General features: G+C 47.4%; 1 protein-coding gene across 22 annotated transcripts in view; it reads right to left on the reverse strand.

Annotated features, from left to right (window-relative positions):
- Nucleotides 1–21,771, reverse strand: part of LPP (LIM domain containing preferred translocation partner in lipoma) — a 736,836-nt gene that overhangs the window by 695,750 nt on the left and 19,315 nt on the right. For 6 of the 22 annotated variants that reach the window (XM_070072376.2, XM_070072378.2, XM_070072381.2 and 3 more), the window contains exon 2: nt 4,730–4,785. The exons of the other annotated variants lie outside the window; for them this stretch is intronic. The gene's annotated coding sequence lies outside the window, so the exon portion shown is untranslated. The remainder of the gene's footprint in view (nt 1–4,729; nt 4,786–21,771) is intronic. 22 annotated transcript variants of the gene reach the window in all.

The raw sequence follows: 21,771 nt of genomic DNA on the forward strand, positions 1-21,771 counted from the left end.
CTCCCTTCCCGACCTGACTGGGCTCTCCATCACAACTCCAACAATGCCTTACCTTTATGCATTATTCGCAAGCTTTAACTTGTTCCACTCATTTCTCTTGCCTACTTCAGACTTGAGGATCTACAAACAAAAGGACTAATCCTTGCCCTCAAGGAAATGCCACAAAGTTCAACAAATGGCCTACAATGGAGGAAACGGAGATAGCAGGGGTCAGAGGAGTACTCCAAGCAGAGACAGTGGCAGAGCGAAAAAGGACATTGTAGCTGCCCCGACAGAGGGGTCAGCGGAGCTGAGATCAGACAAGGTAACCACGTGTGTTACGTCAGGGAGGCCACAGAGAAGCTCAGTGATTAGCAAGGCGAGGATGGGCAGCCCACCCACTGCCCCTTTCCACCTCTATCTCTCTGAATGGGGAACCACTGCAGCATTTTCAAAATACTCGCGAGAGTAGACCTGCACCTTTAGAGGATCCCTTGGGAAGAGGTGGGAGAACGGAATGGAGGAGGCTGAGAACTGAGACAGTCCAGTTGAGAACTGTGGAAGTGCACCAGGAGAGAGAGACGCAGAGGGCCTGAGCTGAGGAGGGGCAGCAGGGGACAGCAGGTGTGCGTAGGAGCTGCCGACTCGGGAAGACGTGAGGTGAAAGGTGCAGGGGAGGCGGGGGGCCACCTGAAGGAGGCCAGGACCGGGCAGACTGATAAGATAGAAGGCAGCATCACTCAGCAAGGTGGCGGTGCTCAAGGACACCCTGAGTCTCAGGGAGCTTTAAGGTCGCCAGCTGCAGTGTCCAAAGGTGCACATACATCCATGGGTGTGGAGAGCAGAAGTTCCCATCCACAGATAACCACACGGGAGGCATGAGCAGACAACATGGGAGAGGGCGGAAGACAAGCTCTGCACTGTCTGCACGCAGGGGACGGACGAGAGGAGGGGGAGGAAGAGCCAGCTGCCGGAGAAGCCGGAAGTGAAGCAAGCCCAGGAAGTGAGCATGGTCAACAGGACCACAGAGGCCAAACAGGAGCAGTGCCAGACAGAAGTGAATTCGGTCCCCACAGACCTGGCCAACATCCGGCTTCTATCAGACCAAAGTGGGTTAAGAAGCCAAAACAAGGTGAGGATGCAGAGACAGGAGTGAAGGCAGAAAAGAAAAAGGGGTGGTGGGTAGTCAGAGAAGAGCACGTACACACACACCTTGCTCCCCTACTCGACAACAGGCCTCTAGAATAGCACTAAGAGACATATATTGAGAACCACACGTGCAAGGGTGAATTTCCTAGTGGCAACATTTTTTAAAAGTAAAAAGAGGAACAAAACTGTGGTGTAGTAAGTTCAGCATTCACTATGGTGCCAGCATCCCATACGGGCACCAGTTTGAGACCCAGCTGCTCCGCTTCCCAACCAGCTCCCTGCTAATGAGTCTGGGAAAGTAGTGGAGGATGGTCCAAGTGCTCGGGCCCCTGCACCTATGTGGGAGACCCAGAGGAAGCTCTGGGCTCCCGGCTTCAGATCGGCCTAGCTCTGTCTGTTGTGGCCATTTGGGGAGTGAACCAAAGGTTGGAAGACCTCTCTCTTTCTCTCCCTCTCTCTGTAACTTTGCCTCTCAAGTGAATAAATAAATCTTTAAAAAAAAAAGTAAGAAGAAACAGGACAAAGTAATATAATATTATTTTAACTCAGTATATGCCAAATACCATCCTTTTAAGATATAATGAACATTATAAAATTTACTAATAAGATATCTATTTTTGCACTAAGGCTTTGAAATCTGGCATTTTACACTCCCAGCACATATCAATTCAAAGTACCACATTTTAAATCCTCAACTGCCACATGTCATTCTGACTTAACTTTAATGAGTCAGAGATCAGCATGGGAGCTGGCATGCTGAGTGTGATTTTTCTTTTTTAATAATATGATGAAAAGAATGGGTGGATGGTGGATGGAAGGAAGGAAGGAAGGTCATTTCATTGGGAAATTCAGTGAACTTTCTATGGCTTCGTTCCCTTTGTCAACTACACTTTCAGTTTACAGTCTTGGATTATACTGAGGAAAGCTTTGGCGTAGCTAAATGTCAATAGCATAACTTCCATTCCTTGTAAACTTCCTGTCATCCTTCAAAAATCACAAATCCTGTCCATCTCTTTCAGTCTCTAAAACTCTGTCAAACGCTAGTCAGAACAATTACTAGCCACATAGATAACACGCAAGTCACTTTAGTTCTCTGAGCACCAATTTTCCCTACCATGCAAGAGGTATGTTCAAGTGTAAATACTAGCTGAATGTTGCATGCTGCCCGAGACCCATGTTTTAAAGTCTTGCCTTCATGACAGTAAGAGGGTAGAAACTTAATCCAATTTTGGTGTCGGGAGAAGGGGCCTTTGGGAGGTGACTGGATTGGACGAGGCCACTAGGGTAGAGAGCACATAGATTCAGTCACGCTCACTCTTCTATGTGACGCTCCATGCCACCTCAGCACTCAGCTAGCAGCAACACCCTCAGCACAGGCCTAACCAACGAGGACGCCTGAACCTGACTATGAACCTCCAAATCATGAGCCAAAATAAACCTTTATTCTTGCGAAAGTGAGTTGCCAGAAGTTCTTCCTTAGAGTGATGCAAAGCTCAGGAATACAGAGTCTATAACTCTGGCTCTGTTTATCACATAGGGTCAGTGTAAAACTCAAATGAAATGGCAAAAACAGTCAAGTTCTACACAGAAGTAAGACATAACTTAGATAGATATGATAAATATACAGCATATGGACTTGTATTATAAGCCTCAATCTCATCTACAAGCATATATGTATACAGCTGTTAACAAGAGTACTTTAACTTCCAACATCACTCTACTGCCATTTCACTCCTCAAAAACCACAGAGTGTGTGGTCACTCTGATTTTTCCTAAGCAAATAAACCAGGTTTTCCCTGAGTCATCATACTGCAAGATTTGCAGAACTGAATAAAGCTTGCCTACAAAGTAGAGACTTGAAAGAATCAGGGCAGAGCTTGAGAGAGCCTAGGAGATGCTATGGTGAGGAGTACAAGTGTCTTTCTCCAGAAGAGACACAGATGTCCTGGATTGACTGACTTCACGTACAGCCTAACGTTCAAAACGTTTCCCTACCCCAAACAACTTCCAAAAGCTGAGAGGTAATAATTATTTGGTCTCATCATGCTATTTGCTGTAGCTGATACACAGAAATGTTTGGGGCATCGGAAAAGGTGTGAAGTTGCAGAAGAGAACATGTTAGGGGCACAGGTACTAAACAGAGAGACAAAAATTGAGATACAATGTGTTCCTTTTACTGTCCAGGATCACCACCAACTGACTGGACAAAATAAGCACCTTTCTACCCTCCAGGGATGAGGGCCACTCAGAGAAACATGACCACAGAGCACCCTCATGTTAACAGGGGAGAAACTATCAAAACAACAAGGATAACTGATGGCCCAAAGACAGGGTACAACAGGTGAGTGGCGGAGCTCAGCCTCAAACCCTGCTGGTCAGAGTCCAGATCTCCTGCTCATGCCCTTTATGTGATCACTGATCTTTTTTAAAAGCCAAATTAGGGCCCAGCACTGTGGTGTGGTAGGTTAAGCCACCACCTGCAGTGCCAGCATCCCATATGGGCACTGGTTTGAATCCTGACTGCTCCACTTCTTTTTTTTTAACTTTTATTTAATAAATATAAATTTCCAAGGTACAACTTTTGGATTATAGTGGCTTTTTCCCCCTCATAACCACCCTCCTAACTGCAACCCATCCCATCTCCCAATCCCTCTCCCATCCCATTCTTCATCAAGATTCATTTTCAATTATCTTTATATACAGAAGATCGATTTAGTAAATATTAAGATTTAAACAGTTTGTACCCACACAGAAACACAAATGTAATGTACTGTTTGAGTATTAGTTATACCGTTAATTCACATAGCACAACACATTAAGGACAGAGATCCTACATGGGGAGCAGGTGCACAGTGACTCCCGTTGTTGATTTAACAATTGACACTCTTATTTATGACATCAGTAATCACCCGAGGCTCTTGTCATGAGCTGCCAAGGCTATGGAAGACTCTGGAGTTCACCAACTCCAATCTTATTTAGACAAGGCCATAGTCAAAGTGGAAGTTCCTTCCTCCCTTCAGAGAAAGGTACCTCCTTCTTTGATGGCCCGTTCTCTCCGTTGGGATCTCACTCACAGAGATCTTTCATTTAGGTTATTTTTTTGCCAGAGTGTCTTGGCTTACCATGCCTGAAATACTCTCATGGGCTTTTTACCCAGATATGAATGCCTTAAGGGCTGATTTTGAGGCAAGAGTGCTGTTTAGGACATCTGCCATTCTATGAGTCTGCTATGTATCCCGCTTCCCATGTTGGATAGTTTTCTCCTTTTTAATTCTATCAGTTAGTATCACTAACTATCAGTTAGTATTACTGACTGCTCCACTTCTGATCTAGGTCCCTGATATTGTGCTTAGGAAAGAAGTAGAAGATGGCCCAAGCATTTTCTTGGGCCCCTGCTACCCACGTGGGTGACCCCAAGGAAGCTCCTGGCTCCTGGCTTCAAATCAGTCCAAGTCCAGCCATTACAGCCATTTGGGGAATGAACCAGCAGATAGAGGACCTCTCTCTCTGTCTCTGCTTCTCTCTCTCTCTCTCTCTGTAACTCTACATTTCAAATTAATACATAAATCTTTTAAAAAGTAAAAGTCAAATTAAAACTTACCCACCAGTGGACTCAGCCAAATAGAACTCCTGATTCACAGATTACACAGTGTAACACTAGGAAAAATTTTACAAAGATCAATTCATCTGCAAGTGCCCTGTAACCCAAACTTGGTTCTACTAGCAAAACAAAAACTACTCTTGCACTTGGTATTTCTCAGCCACACATTTTCCACAGCCAGTGAGAAGCAGGCACCACCACTAGCCTCCACAAGACCACACGTGTAATGTGCCACCATCTCTATGCCTGTTCACTTGTGCCCTCACCTGCTGGGCCCTTATGAAAAACCAGAACGCACTGACAAGTCCCATCACGTAAAGGGCAGCAGAAGACAGAGCCAGCTTAGGACACTGATGTTGTGTTGTCGTGCTTGTTGTTCAACACACACATACAGGCCAGTGAGGCAATTCTCTACACGCTAGACAGATATTAATTCATCTAACCTTCCCAAAAATCCAACCACGCCATGAAGTAGCGACTATTACCATAATTCTCATTTTCCTGATAAGAGAGCTGCGGCACAGACAGAGAGCTAGACAGCGGCGGAGCTGGGAACTGAATCCAGACAGCGCGGCTCCAGGCCTGCTGTTCTTCCCACACATGCTATGTTGTGTCTCAGTTGGCTTTGGTTCTTTCCCCTTGTTTTCACTGTTGGAGGCGGGGGTTCCCAGAACACCAACTTATTAAGGTATGGAAAGAAACAGGAAGGGCTCACAACCAACACAGCAGGTCAGCACATTCACTCCTCAAAGACCAGACGCAGGTGAGGCCAAATCTTCAGCAGGGACCATGCTATTGATTTTCTCTGAGAAAGCTCTGTCACAAGATCAGAAATATGCAGCGTCCATGTGAGCAGTAATATTCTCTCTGTCATCACTGGGAGGTTGTGTCCCACGAGGGAAAGTCAAGGCAGAGGGTCAGGGGACAGCAAGGAGCCACCAGCTCCCACCAGGAATGGTCTGGCTGAAGGCACAGGAAAGGCCTGAGACAGAGGCTCCCTCTTCTCTGAGTGTGGCCAATTCTTGCAGCAAGATTTCTTGCCCCATTTGGAGAAGAGGATACTGACACCTCCAGCGTTTGTTACAAGTTACACTTCTGTGCTAAAAGAGGACCCAGTTGCTTGTGGATGTCCCTGCACATTCATGGAACAGGGAGGCAGCCTGGTCTAGGACGTCACAGTCAGAAAACCTAGAGCCCAGATCCTGTTTCCTGCCACTGCCACTGTGAGGCTTTGTGCAAGTCACTGAAGCATCTGCAAACCTCTGGCCTACTTCTCAGCCTCCCTGAGCAGGGGATGCCAGAACTTAGTCTGAGGGGTCGTTTTTTTTTTTTCCTCCAAGTTACCTTGGACATGGGACACAATCCAAAATCAGAGTCATGGATATGCAGAGTGGAAGCCCAGGCCAACAGATATATAATCCTCTTATTTTCTAGATATGAAGTCTGTGTTCCAGAGTCTGAGAAGTAGCTTAGACAAAAATAACCCCTCCCCTGCCAAATCCTCAAAGATCACAAATAATGGCATAGCCCCAATTATATTCTAGAAAAAAGTCCTGGTCTTCCCACCACTTTTGCTCATCTCAGAAATTGTCCTTATGTCTCAGAGTCTAAATTCTCCCTGATCTCATTCCAGGGACATGTTTTCTCTTTCATTAAATGTTCTCTATCTCTCTGTGTGATGAAAAACTCCTCTTATTCCCTTCCCTATCAAGTACAGTTTACACAGAGAGAAATAAAATTGCTAACATTCTAAATTTAAAGATGTGGTAGAAGAGAATGGGCAAAGCTGCCACCTGCAGACACCAGCATCCCACATGGGCACCGGTTCATGTTCCAGCTGCTCTACTTCCGATCCAGTTCCCTGGTAGCAGCCTGGGAAAAACAGCAGAAGATGGCCCAACTGCTGCCCCCCACACCCACACCCACATGGGAGACTCAGATGAAGCTCCTGGATCCTGGCTTCGACCTGGCCCAGGCCTGGCCATTGCAGCCATCTGGGGAATGCAACAGCGGGTGTATGATTTTTCTCTCTCTGTCTCTCCCTCTATGTAGCTCTGACATTCAAATCAATAAATAAATCTTAAAAAAAAAAAAAATAAATAAACAGAACCATGACCTAGAAGCAGGGAGGTGTGGCACCTAGACTTGGTTCTGCCATTAACTGTTTAACTGTGTGTACGACCTTGAGTGAGTCCTTCTTCCTCCTAGGCCCAATTTTTCTCATATTAAAACAGGACTGTTGGACCACATTCTCTCCAAGCTGTGATATTCTGGATGTATGTGTTTCATCATCACCTCCCAAACAATATTATCACCCACTAAGCCAAACTATGAGATTGTGAGTCATTAAACTCGGAATTTTTTCATAGTACATTGGGTATATAAACTTTAGTGTGTGATCAGTGTTCATCAATGAACTGCTTTTTTCAAAGACAAAGATCTCATTGTTGTGTAATTATGCCATGTAGAATTTCACAATTAACCACAGACTGATAAAGCTTAGGAATGCAATGCTGTAGAGTGACAATGATACAATAAGACGGCCTCTTCAATATATCAAAACTTATGCTTCCCATGATTTCTTCACAATAGTCCATTTGGCCTAATAACCTGCCATTCCTGAAATCGCTTCCTTATATCCCATGTGCAGAAGCAGTGATCGATCTTTTAGAATATTCTCAGTATCACACCTCTTTGATTTTTAAGAACGAGTATAATTTTTCCAAAATCCACCAAGGTTGATGATCCAGTTGGGAGTAATCCTGCAGAGTAATATTATACCAAGAAAATATATAAAAAAAAAAGATTTGGGGAGATAAGGGCATCGTGAGCCTAAGTCATGCAGTGTTGGCTGACTCCAGACTCCTTTGAATGTGAGACTCAGCAGACTTCTAGGCAGTACCAGGTTTGCAGTAAGTCACAACCTATCTCCCTAAAGCTGCAAGAAAACTAAATGTGCATTTTTAGAAGCTGCACTCATTTTCCAGTTCCTACCCAAAAAAAAAAAAAAAAAAGAATTTGCTTAATTAGAAATATCAGGTGATCCCTTCTAAAAACCCAACACAAATGTAATCATTTGCAACACATGCGTCCTCAAAGATGATAGCTCTCAGTTTTATTTCTCTACTAAGCACTCTAAATAAATAAATTAACGCACAAGACTATATACACAGAAAATGTTTATAGTGTCTATAAGAGGAGATAATTGGCAACAACCCCTATTTAACAATTGGTAAATGGCTAAGTTTTAACAGTATTATCTCCATACTATGGAGAGTTAATTAATATGAGAATTAATTAATATGAGAATTAATTAATTAATTAGTTAATATGAGAATTATTAAGTAATGAGAATTATAAAGTAATCTGGAAATGTTTGAGTATTTAGTGAAAAACAAAGAAAAGGCAATCAAAACTGCCTAGTACAAATGAGTATAAGAAAAGATTAGTGGACAATATTTTAGTAGCATTTCTCCTTTAGATATTGCCGATGACAAACAGCCAATGACATGACTCAGGGGCTCCAGAGAAACTCCTCATTGGAGCCTGGAAATATCAGAAACAATGACAGGGACACGGGGATCAACAAAAGGAGGCTGCACAGGCAGTCAGAGCCCAAATATGGAGAAATGGTTCAAAATAAGAGAAAACACTGAAGAAATATAAACAAGAAAATGAATAGACTTCAAACAGACAAGAGAGCCATTAGAAAGACCAAAGACATACAGGATGTGACAAAAATGCTTAATTTTCTTCCAAGCCAGGAAACTCATTGTGGAAATAAAACAAGTAAAAGCTTGGGAAGATTTTGAGCAATTACAGGAATTTTAAAGACCTATTTTATTTCACAGCTAAGGGAACTTTCAGTCTCCTGTGAGTGGCTTAAAGGTAGTGACACTAAATCAGGAAATAAAACCACAGCACATGATTTAGACCTGTGTTGAACAATATTTACCTAGAAATCATAATGTCAATGCTATTGATTGTTGTCTACTTTGTAAACCAGCCATGGTCAGCACAGAAAACTTAGCCATAGTTTTAGTTTTAGGTACAAAACTACGTATACTTGCATGTGTGGAGGTGCAAAAAAGAACCTAACACAAAACCTCAAACATCACCAATAAGTTGCAAGGTAAAAAGTACAGAGGCAAAGTACATGGAAGCCCCAACATCTTCACCTTACAAATGGTGGGTGAGGTGATACCATCAGAGGCCAATAAGGCAAGAAATGGAGATTTCTGCATATTATGTAACCAACAAAGAGAATAAAGCTGCTGATATAACCATCAAAAGCTGGGCTAGGGAAGGAAAGCATCAATGGGGCACAAATAAACTAACCCCAGTCTATCATCAAAGAAAGTCCATGGGCAAATCTCAAGCTATGCCTCAACGACCGAAGAAAGAAGCATATTATTTCAAGACAGGACAGTAATTCCCACAAGAGCTAAAAACAGAACTTGGTTACAAGTGGCTGATTGTTGAGAATGGGACTAGGGTGGGAAGAGATGGGACAAGAACCCCTTGTTTTATATAAACACATCTGAATTATTTTATTTTTACTATGAGCATGTATGGCAGCATCTCTTAAATTTTGCTTTAAATGGGACAGGCATTTGGCCTGGCAGTTAAGTCCAGAATCAGCATTCTACATCAGAGGGCCTGGGTTTGATTTCCAGCTTCATCTCCTGATTCCAGCTTCTTCCTAACACATATCCTCAGGTGCAGCACGTGATGGCTCAAGTAACTGAGTCCCTGCCACTGATGGGGGAGACCTGTGTTGAATTCTGGGCTCCTGGCCCAGTTCCAGCTGTTGAAGGCATTTGGAGAGTGAACCAGGAGATGGCATCTCTCTCTCTCTCTTTTTTTTAAGATTTTTATTTATTTATTTGACAGGTAGAGTTACAGACAGTGAGAGAGAGAGACAGAAAGAAAGGTCTTCCTTCCGTTGGTTCACTCCCCAAATGGCTGCAACGGCAGGAGCTGTGCCGATCCGAAGCCAGAAGCCAGGTGCTTCTTCTTGGTCTTCCATGTGGAAGCAGGGGCCCAAGCACTTGAGCCATCCTCCACTGCACTCCCGGGCCACAGCAGAGAGCTGGACTGGAAGAGGAGCAACCGGGACTAGAACCCAGTGCCCATATGGGATGCCAGCGCTGCAGGTGGAGGATTAAACTAGTGTGCCAACGTGCCGCCCCTCCCCCCTGCCTCTGTATGAGTGTGTTTGCCTCTCAAATAATGTTTTTTAATTAAAAAAATGAATGAATAGCTGCAAATAGCATGATCCAGAGGTCATAGAAGTCAAATGTGAAGGGGCTTTTGTGGGGAAATGTTATAAAATGTCATTCTCCTGGAGATCACTGAAGGTACAAGGTCCCCTTGAGTGGCCTCACCTATGTTAAGAGCTTCCTTCCTCCCCTTCTCTTCCCAAGCTCGCTCCTAACACCCCCTACACAGTGGTGAGCACTCGATGCCCTTGAACACCCTTCCCTGGCTCCCAAATAAAATGCAGCCCCTCAAGAAAACTCAAAAATGCAAAGAATCCTTGAGGAAACCCCAAATCAACGGACAGCCTGGCTGTGCAGTGCTGTGGCCCAGAAGCACAGCAGGCCGGGTGATCCGAGCTATATTTAGCAGCTTCTGGGCAGACAAGAAGCCCCGTTCCCTGGAAAGGAGGTAATTAAATGAGGCAGATTGAGGCCCGAGGTGGTTCAAGAACTGTGGCTTCCAGCTATGCCAACCTGCACCCTGAACCTGGAAAGGGGACCTGCAGGCCTGGGCGCTCCATTTCTAAGACGCCTTTCCTTCTCCTCCCAGCCATCGTCCCAATCACCCCCATCACTTTTTTCAGTCACTTAAGGCCTGTTTAGGATGCACCTGCTATGGGCCCAGCATCATGCTCAGCACTCTGGGAGACGAATCAGACCCAAATGTGAGCAGCGGGAGCTGACAGGTGAGAGGGGAATACACAGGGCTACAACAGCACAGGATCAAACTGGAACCTAGTCAGAAGGGGGATCACCACCAGGCGGCATGCCTCGGCACAGCACCACAGAGACCACACAGAGGTTTGACCTGAACAAATGAAACCGATTCGGCCGTGTGAGGGAAAGGTGCTTTTCCTGAACACAGAGAGTCCATGAGCCAAAGCTCTATGAGGGCAAACTGTGGGGTACACAGATGGTGGTAAAGAAGCCCCACACCCATGAACCCCGGTTCTTGGGTGCCTCCGGGAGCCAGCACAGACCCTCCTGATCCAGCAAGAACATTCTGTACACCACCATCCCTGCTGCTTTGTAAAAGAACCTGCATCCCGGAAAACCACCTTTCTCAGGGTCACGGAATTATCATACTTTGCAGGGCACTAAAGCCCAAGCCCTTTCCCCCTTTGCCACCAAAAGGGGTGGAAAGGAGGACATCTATGCAAACAAGAGCTAAGAACTCAGGACCAGAGCCCAGGGCACACAGTTGTTGGGGCTCAGCGCAGCAGTCTCGGGGACTTCCTGCTTAGGAAATTCCAGAATCTCACACTGCACCTGTGCCCGTGTCGAACAGTTGCCTTCCTAACATCCAACAGCTGCGCTGTCACCCGCTCATCATCCAGAGCCTTGCAAACCTGCCCACTGACACCATTCACCTTGGCATACACAGCTCCCCCTTCCAGGGAGGCCCTGCCCCACCTGTCCTCCCAGCTAATGCCTACTCATCTTCAGCGGTCAGCTCTGTTCACGCCAGCCAGTCACCAGCTGCAAATGCCCATGGAATCGGAGAAGACACACACACACACCCCGCCCCCGCTCTTTCTGTAGGCTCCTACAGGACGCCGTCTAACGGAGCCCTAGGAAGATTAAAAGCGGCCCAGGAACTTCACTTGACGACTCAGTGCCACACTCCTACAACCTAAGGAGGGCCACACAGCCTTCTAAGGCCAGTCTTAAAAAACGAATTTGCCTGCTCTTTGAACTCACTGCTCTTATAAGGTCCCAAGGCATCGAGCTGTCGGCACTTCCCACACGCTGGCTCTGGAGAGTGTAATATCTTTCAATAGGCATGTGTTAGCCCACCCCTGCAGGACAGGGGGTACCTGTGCATCACCCCGGGGCCCAACAGGCTTTCAGAAACTCTAACAGCAGAGCTGCCAGGACCGGAAGAAGACTGTACAAAATACTGGAGCAGATCCCCAATGCCTTATCTATTCATTTTTACCTATGTAGATTTTATTGTTCAATGACTGGCTCATCCAAATAGACCGACAACATCTTAACTCTGAGGAACTGGAATCCCAGAGGAATCACAGTGACCAGTAAGTCTACCTCCTGGGACCGCACAACTGCACAGAGCCCACTCCAGTTTTTGACGGACTGTTACGAAGCGTCCTCACACACTGAGCTCAGTCTGTCTCTGTGGGCTCTTGGGTCAAGCTCCAAGGAGTGGCAGGAGATCGGGGCTGGGCACAGAATCAGCTGGAGAAGTGGAGGACACCACGTTTCAGATCGTGGATTTTCAAACCAAGCAGAACTGGGTTCACATCCCAACGCGCCGCTCAGAAGAAGTCCCCGAAGCTCCCCACGCCTCTCCCTCGTGGCAGTTACAGGATGAAGGGAAATGATGCAGGCAGAGTGCCCGGCACAGTGAGCACTCGATAAGTGGCAGCTATCACGGCAATTAGTTCTATTCCTGTTTCCCATTCCGGCCTGCCACGTAATCAGAGTGCTAATCACACCCTTGCCCTCTCCATGAGGTCTGCTCCCCACTCCATATCAGGTCTTTGCAAAGCCTCCCTTGTCGTTCCATTCCGTTTGCCACTGGCTGGGCACGACCAGAAGCAAGAAGCTGCCCAGGGCTCCCATTAAAATTCCTGACTCTGAGGGGACTGTGAAAAGCAAAGTGAGAACAGAGCTGCTTTGGCTCCTAGGTCGTTAAGGATGCTGCCCAAGACTCTGCAAAGGTGAAGGGGTACACAGGAGGCCACAGCAGCTGCCTGGGGCCCTAGGAGGTGCAGACATGGCTCAAGACTTTCCAATCGTGGCCCTAAACGAGGCTTCAGGAAGGAGGGCAAAAGTGGAGAGGAATAAGGAAGAACAGTGCATGACTTGGCGTCCACCCCGTGCACCCCGGCTGCCAGAACTCACGGCTTTTGAGATGTCAGGCTCAGAGTTCCAAGGACAAGGGTACACCCTCTTCACCCAGTTCTACTTCCAGCCAAGACTGCAGGCTGGCAAGCAGCTCAGGTGGTGGAAAGTGTGTCCTCAGACACTCGAGACCTAGCCCCAACTTTGCTAGGAAAATCTGTGTGACCTTGGGAGACTCTGCACACTCTCCTGGCCTCCCTCTTCTCACCTGTACAATAGGATGCTGGCCTGGACCACTGGTTCTTGGACCAATGATGCCCAACAGAAACACCTGGGGCAATTTTTCCTAAGTACTCAAGACCAGGCTTGTATCTCAGAGACTCTGATGCAGGGTCGGAATGGAAGCAGGGAATGTATGTAAAATTCACTGGCTGATTCTGATGGTTAAGGATCACTGGCCTTGAAGATCACTATGTACCCTTTGGCCAAGACCATCATGCTTCACTCTTGGATGAATGTGGGTAAAGAGCCTGGCAGAAGGCCTGGCACACAGCAGGTGCTAATTAAACACTCGCTGCTTCCATCACATCCACCCCCCAACGAAAAGCAATGGGCAAGATGGTAGCAGATGCCACATGTGAAACACATTGCCACCTCCCAGTCTGACCCTGAATTAGTGAATGACCCATAGTCCACTCACATGAGGCATCTACCAATAGAAAGAATGGGGCGGGGATCCCTATAAATAAGGAGATGCCGAACAGCGCAGAGGGCAGCTCTGAAGTAATGCTCCCCAAATTGGACTGTGTGGTCCAATCACTTGAGGAACATGTCAAGATGCAGATTCTTGGGGGGAGCTGCGAGTCTACATTTTGACACAGGTGACACAGGTGCTGCTGGCCCAGGAAGCCGCTCGAGTCACAAGCGCTGAACACGGGCATTTAGAAGGGGAAAAGCTGCAGCCTAAGGCAACCTTTCCACAGACTAAGCAACTCCTAAGTAGCCCACGTGGAAGGTGCTGGGGCTACAAAGACAAAGATGAGTAGGGCTAGCAAAACAGACATCTCTGCAACTCTTCACAATACAGCCTGTTTTAAAGTCCTTATCAGGGACATGGCCAAGGTGCCATGGCATCCCATTAGGAAACCATTAAGTATGTTCATATTTGGAAAGCATACACCGGAAAAGCATGCAGTAAAATGAAGTCATAACACTGCAGAGGAAGACAGTTACAAGAGTATGGACAAAAGGCCAGTGTTGGGGTGCCACAGCTTAAGCTGCCCCTGGCAACACTGACACCCTGTATCAGAGGCCATGATTCCTGGCTGCTCCACTTCTGATCCAGCTCCCTGCTAATGCTCCTGGAAAGGGTGATTGCCCAAGTGCTTGGGCCCCTTCCACCCACATGTGAGACCCAAGTGATGCTTCTGGCTCTTGGCTTCAGCCTGGCTCAGCTCCTGCCTTTGCAACATTCAGGGAGTGACCCAGCAAACAGAAGATCTCCCTCTCTGTCACTCTGTGTATCAAATAAATGAAATAACATCTCTAGAAATAAGTATGTACAGGAGAGCCCAACTTGTACAAACTATGTGGAACCTACCAGCCAAGAACAGTTTTTATAGTTTTAAAAGAATCTGAAAAAGAGGATAAGGAGAAGGTAGAAGAGGAACAGAAATATATGAGACTGCGGGTTGCCTGCAAAACCTAAAATACATACTATCTAATCCTTTACAGAAAATGTATGCCAATCCCTGGCATAAAAAGATAGGCAGACAGATGCAATTATACACCAGATCCCTCGTAGGTTACTGCAAGTGCCTGCAAGTAGATTTTATTTTCTTCTCTCTGCTTTCTCATTTGCTCCTAACTTTCTTCAATGACCACAAATCAGTCTTGAAATTAAGGATGAAAAAAGTTCCCACTTTTTGTGCAAGCAATTTCCCATCCTAGTAATTTATCTTAGCAAATAATCACAAGCACAGACGAAGAATTTGAAAACCTGATCTTCTTCACAGAGTTACTTGCAATAAGGAACAAAGAGAATGATGGTAGTTTCTTAAGGTGGAAGAAAAACAGGCATCAGAAATGATTCCATGCAAGAATTCTTGATTCCACCCAAAGGTGCTCATGCCTGTTGTCTGGCAAGGTGGCAAGATACAACACGGTACAGACAGTAAGATTCAAAGTTAGAATAACGCAAAAGCACAAAAAAAAAAAAAAAAAGAAATGAAAGTAACTATTTGAGAAACAATATTAAAAACATAAACTGAGCTTGTGTCTAAATGGTGGATTTATGAAGATCCCCATGTTCTTGTTATGCATTTCTGTATTTGGGGAATGCTTTATTACAAGCATGACAGAAAAATATGCATGTAATAAAGTTTGGGTTTGTTTTTTGCCTTCAATTCTTCCTGAGAGAGTGAGAAAAGATTGGAGAAGGGGGAGACATCTACACTGCACTTGGAGGGACGAGCAGGCACTGACCAGACAGAAAGACAGGGAAGAGCCCTGAAGCCAGCCGGAGAGCATGTGCTGAGAGACACAAGCATGCTGGGCAGCCATGTGACAGACGGTGTGACAGTCACACAGTAGGGTAGCTGAAGCATAGTGGGACCCGCAGTGGGGTTTAGGAGAAAATCCTAAAATCCAAGGCAAGGTCAGATGATGGTGGGATTTGAGCTACAGGCCACTGGGGATGGTGGGTGAGCAGGTGAGAGGCCGGCTAGGAAGCCAAGGGAGAAATGTTTTCCCAGCCACTCTTGCTCAAAATCTGGGAACATGGGAGCCTCTGGGCAGCAGGGCAGGAAGAGAACCAGGAGCTAAGTGTCTTCCACTCATTTCCACTCACTCAGCGCTGCTGCTTCATTTTCTCCCAACAAGGCTGTGCATATATTTGCATCTGGAAATAAAAGGCATTGGCAAATCAAATCAACACATTCTTATTGCCCAAGTGTCACCCAAGGGCCATTCTGATTTCCTCCAAGAAGCAGATTCAACCAACCCCCTACGCTGCTTCACAGACGCCAGACCAAGAGCAAGGCCTGCAGGTGCCTCTGTCCATCCAATAGACCCACGCAGGACGAGGGGTGGAGGAGGACGAAGGGGAAGTTCTCAGTCAGCGTGAGATCACTGATGCAGGTGAGGCAGGGCCAGGAGGCCACGACCGAGCGGGCAATGCGTGATTGCCGACGGACGGCCCTGAAGCTCACTTCATGGCCAGATTCCTGGCAGGGTAAGAAACGGGGTTCCAGTAAACCAAGAAGAATGCTGCTGGCAGGAGACACTGGGACCTCTCAAGAGGGCTTTAAATGGAAATCTGAGAGCAAGAAGAGAAACTGGACGTGCAGAAAATGCATTGAGCAAACAACTGTGTCCCAGATCTGGACGCCCCAAAGGGGAGGGGCTCTGGAACCACAGGGAAGCCAAGGAAGAGAAGGTCTGGACAACGCTCCAAGGCCTCAGGTGCCCAAGGGGCTACAGCTGGAAATGAATGCAACAGCAGAAGGCAGAGCCAGGCTGCCCATCTGAGGGACATGCCTGAGCCAGACAGATGCTCCACTATGGAGACTGGAGGCAACACAGAAGAAAGCCACCACGGAAGAAGCAAAGCCTTAGGGCATGGGGAGAACTGTGCCCATGTAGGCCTCAGATCAAGGCTTCCTAAGACTGACTCTCTCTCTCTCTCTCTCTCTCTCTCTCTCCATCTTGGTGGGCCACAACATCTGGATGCCCACATCTGCTGATGGCTTCGGCACAGCCCCATTTGGGTTTATATGTCTGCTTCCCGTGTAGTGCACTACCTCCTGGATGGCCCGAATAACACTTTTTTCACAGTCCCTGGAATGGCGAACAACAAATATGTAGTCAACAAGCACCCTTCACTTCTGCACAAGTTGGGTGTGAATCTCTTTTTGCAAGAGGTAGAACATCTGGCACACCCGTTGGCAGGCCAACAGTGTGACCCAGAGTCCAGGGAACCCTGGAAGTAACCGACCGCTAGGGGTTAACTGCAACCAAGGAAGGGCATCTTGACACAGCAGGCAGAAGACAGACGCGGGGAGAAGGCGACGTCCTGAATTGTGAACAAGGGGAGACCCCAAGACCTCAGCAAAGCGCACGATGGCCAGTGACCAGCAAGGTACCGAGAGAGCAAAGAGCTGAATGGAGAAATACGGGCCATCAGCCTACACCAGGTTCAGCATGTGGAGGGGGACCTGGGAAGGAATGTTGCTTGGGGACTAACCTGCAGCTGCCGTGCGGTGCTCTCCCCAGGCCACACTTCCCAGCATGCGCCACTCGCCCCACCTGCGCAATGAACTGAATCTGTGGGGCCCCTGGAAACACTGCTGGCTGTGAAGGGACTCCTGCAAACTCCGGGGGCTCGGCCACAGCCCTGACACCCTGCCCCAGTGAGACACACAACAGCCTTGGCCCTCTCGTGGCTGGGAAGGAGGGTGCTGCGGTGTCAGGGCTAGCAGTGCCAAAAGCCACATGGAGAGGAAGGTGAATAAAGACCGCAGCAGCAGCCGGGCTTGGTGCCACTCTCAGGGGCTCTTGAACACAACACACTCCTGCACAGTCACCTCCTCCCGCAGCCACCCACCGAGTCCTCCCCCGGAAGACTTCCCAGAATGCCCTGAGCAGCTCCATCTCCATTCTTGCCTAGCTTTTTAGGGCTGCCCTGTTCCTGACCACTGTGTGTATACTTCTCTGGTATTTTATAACCACAAATGCCTTCTCACAGACAAGTTCTTTCATCCTTAATCCAGACCCAATAATGTCACCATAATCACCCTCATCGCTCCAGCTTGATAGATAAGGAAGCTGAGGCTTATGTCTTATCTTTATCTTCCCCAGGATTACCCAATTTCCAGGCAGGCCTTTCCCAGCTCCTAACCCAATCACAAAAGCCACAGCAGGAGCTGGCGCTGCGGCATAGTGGGTAAAGCCATTGCCTGCAGTACTGGTATCCCATATGGGTGCCAGTTAGAGTCCTTGCTGCTCCACTTCCGATCCAGCTCTCTGCTATGGCCTGGAAAAGCACTAAAGATGGCCCAAGTCCTTGGGCCCCTGCATCCACATGGGAGACCCAGAGGAAGCTCCAGGCTCCTGGCTTCAGATTGGCACAGCTCTGGCCACTGCAGTCATCTGCAGAGTAAACCAGCAGATGGAAGACCTCTCTCTCTCATCTTCTGCCTCTCTGTAACTCTGCCTTTCAAATAAATAAATAAATCTTTAAAAAAAAAGAAGTTTCTACCCATTAAAAAAAAAAGACACAGCAATCACGTCCAGCACCTGTCTAATCGAATCTCTGATACTAAATTAACTCTGTAATAAGCAAGGTGCCATGGTCAATCCTGGGTTCTAACCCCTGTGCCATCTGCCACCTACCCATGCTGGTGTAGGGAGCAGAAGCACAAATGTGCCTCGAGCTCCAGTCCACAGCAGGTGTCATTATCCTAGCCAGATTCCCCCACAGCTCGCCAAGTGGTATCCACTTCTGGCTTCCACCTGCACCTCCCTCTGTGCCGCGGGACAAGATTCTGCTCCTCTCTGAGCTGGCCCACCCATTCAGCCTTCCCTGGGTCACCCCAGCCCTGCTGAGCCCACACACAGAGCCTTGTACCACCCAGCTCCTCCAGGCCCTTCTCAGCAGGTTAATTCCCTGGCAGTCTGAAACTTGGCACCTGGTACACACACCTTCCAATTCCATCTTCCTATTGCTTAGGCTAAGTCTACTCACTTTGAACTACAGCTCAGAGAAACCAAGTAACTTGTCCAAGACCACACAGCCTGTCGGTGATCCCAACTTTGCTAAGTCACGACTTGAGTTTGTCCCACTAGATCCCAACTGTCTCTCTCTTTCAGGCCACTTACACAAAATGGGGTGGGAACCATGACTTCTTCTCTTTAGTAACAACTGGAATAGCAGCTGACGTTCACAGTGTACGCACTGAGGGTCATGTACTTGCGCACAGCTCTCCCTGCAGCCCTATGGGGCGAGAATGTCCTCGTTTTCTGATGAGAAATGAAAAAGTAATTGCTCAGCGTCTGACAAGCGGAAACCCTTGGTTTCAGACCACCACAGTGCTACACCACCTCCAGTCCAAATGCAATTCCGAGTGCACAGCAGTGGCCAATACATGTGGATTAACTGAATATAAAAAAAAAAAAAAATTAGAGGGAGCCAGATGAGCGGCCCTGAAAGATAAGTCAGACAAAGCAGAAATCCAGCTATCACTCTGAAGTAGAACTCAACATACTGCCTGCTGGTAATTGCTGCTAGCAGTGCAACAAGCCCTGTTCTTGACTCTAGCTCACTGGCCAGCTTGTGTAACCCTAGGCAGGTCTTTCTCACCTATCTCAGAGTCTCATTTCCCCAATTAAAAAAAAAAAAAAAAGGCCCAGCAGGTGCAGTGGATCAGTGGTTCTGGGAGCTTGCTGCACATGTAAATTCAGGGCTCTACCTGCCCTGCTGCGTCAAACTCTCTGGGATGCCACCAGCAAACCCTCTGGGAGGACTGGGACACAGAACCACTGAGACCAATCATCTCTGTGCTCCTTTCAGCCCCACCGCCCTGAGAAGCTTGGGCTTCCTCAGCTCCACATCAGCAAACTCCTCCCAGGGCTGCCCCCTCTGACTCGGATCTGGCAGGAACTACAGTCATGTACTCGTGTCTCACGCCTCCTCCTGTGATTAATCAAAAGGCCCCAAGACACAGACAGTTTACTCCACTGCACTTCTTTTTTCCATTTACCACCTCAGCGGCATGCATTCTGTCGTTAGATTGAAAAAGAAAAGCCAAATCGTGAATCAGGAGGGCCAGCCACCGGCATCGTGGCATCCTGGAACTATCTTTTCAAAACCAAACAGGGAAGTGTGTTTATCCCCAGAGGCAAGTCACGAAGAACTGCCATATCATCAGGGCAACAGGGTGTTTCTGAGTGCCCTGATCTCTCGTGGGTACCAAGTCAGCTGCAGGGTGCAGCGAGCGGTTGCCTGATCCACCAGAAATGCTTGTAGCCAAGACAAACCACTTCTTCCTGGAGGTCAGGAGAACAAACAGTGCCGGTAAACCTTGTAAGTATGACAACACATCCCAGACAGCACCATTTTCTCTATGCAGGACATCCACTATCCTGCTGCAACCCTCAAATAGCGTCTAAGACTCTACTGAGGAATGTTAAGAACGAATGGGCACCTTTTTGGGGCTCATGTTGGATGATGCAGCCATGAGCAATGGAAAACCCTCCTCTACAGGACTATTATTTAGCACCTGTCCGTCCATCCAGCCGTTCAACAAATGTTCACTCTATGTCTGCCAAATGCCAGGGAGGAATAAATTTCCTAAAGGAGTTAAAAGCCCAACCCGAGATAGGCACATTGATAACAGCAATGGAAGGCAGAAAGCGCTCGGTGCCAATGCAAGCGGAACAGATAGAGGGCCACGGGAGGTCGTAAGAGGAAGTGATCATTTCCTGCTTTGGAAAGGTGAGTGAGTGGAAATCAAGCCCTGCTTCATGGAGGAGGTGGCATTAATATGCTGGACCTGGAAGACCAATTTGGAAACAGGCAGGTGATGATGGCAAGGAAGGGCACTCAAGACAGAAAAACCTGGAGTGACCGTGAGAGTGAGGAGATGGAGAGGAGGTTCCAAAACTCACTTGGCCCCATTTGGTAAGACCATAAATGGAGGGGCAAGAAGGAGACGCCGAGGGTTCCTGGGCTCCACCACTGCCTTTACCGCCCTCAGCTACTTCACCCAGCTCCCCGCCGGAGCTGCCCGCTCTCCCCCCATCTCTCTTGGCGCTGAGAACGGAGCTGTGCACCTGCTGCTGCATCCGGCTTCCCAGCTCCTGAGCCTTCTCCAGTGTCTCCTCCATGCGTTCCTGCCGGTGACGGTGCCTGCTGCAGGCTTCATTGTACTTACTATGCCATGTCTTTACACTACTGTTTTCGGTAATTTATAAAACACATACTGCCCACGAGTTTGTATTTTTAATTCCTGTAAGAAGTTTTAGGATCTAATTTGTGTGGAAGTCAGACTGCAACATAATGTTGTATTGTATGATAAAAGCCTCCAAGAATAAAAACAGACAGTATATCCTGCTTATCAGAAGCTCAAACTTTGGTTCCACTCCTGAGTATCACAGATTTCTTTACGAATAGCTGTTCTTCGTTTCACATCAACGTGTCCCCATCTTCTTGAAGTAGGTTCTTAAGGCCACGGTTTCCCAATCTTCAAGACTTCTTTATTCAAACATTTATTGAGAGCCTGCTAAGTTCTGGGCTGTGCTAAAAGTGAGCATCTTGGTTCACATAAGCTTCAGAAGGAAAACTGTGCTATTTTGTGAGAGCTAAGTCCTAATGAGGAATCACTGATTGCAGGACCCATTTTACAGGTAAGAAAAGCTGAGGAAAGTAACAGAAGTCCCTAAATGCAAACCCTGATTGCGGCCCGTGCATCATTTAACAAAAGGAATGGAACCTTTGGGACCTCCTCTGGGCTTCCAGCTTCTCCTAGCATTGTCATTTCAGTTTTGGGAGCTGTCTCCATTCTAAAGGAGGAGGCTGAATTTAGTGATTTTTAAGCTCCTCCTGCCAGAGTCCTTTAGGGAGACACAGCAGAGAAGAAACGCGGAACCCACCCCCTCCACTTCATCCACATCCGTTCTAGTTTACTCATTCATCGTGAGAGGCTGCCATAGGCCTTTGCATAAATAAAACGAAAGCTGGAAAACCATTCTCAACTGGGGAGACAGGACAACTCAACACAACGTAACACCTGGGCTGGAACCTGGACCAGAACAAGCAAGTCAGTGGAAAAGCAGCTGACATCCGAACACAGGCTGGACACAGGTCTTAGTGAGGTCACAACGTCACCTTCTTAGCTTTGACAAATGTGTCACAGGGATGCAAGATGTCAGAATTGAAAGAAACTTGGTGAGGGGCATATGGAACTTACTTAAAAAGTA

The sequence above is a fragment of the Oryctolagus cuniculus genome, chromosome 4, assembly GCF_051225735.1.
Source record: "Oryctolagus cuniculus isolate XC-2025 breed Fujian yellow rabbit chromosome 4, ASM5122573v1, whole genome shotgun sequence".
Classification (NCBI taxonomy): Eukaryota; Metazoa; Chordata; class Mammalia; order Lagomorpha; family Leporidae; genus Oryctolagus; species Oryctolagus cuniculus.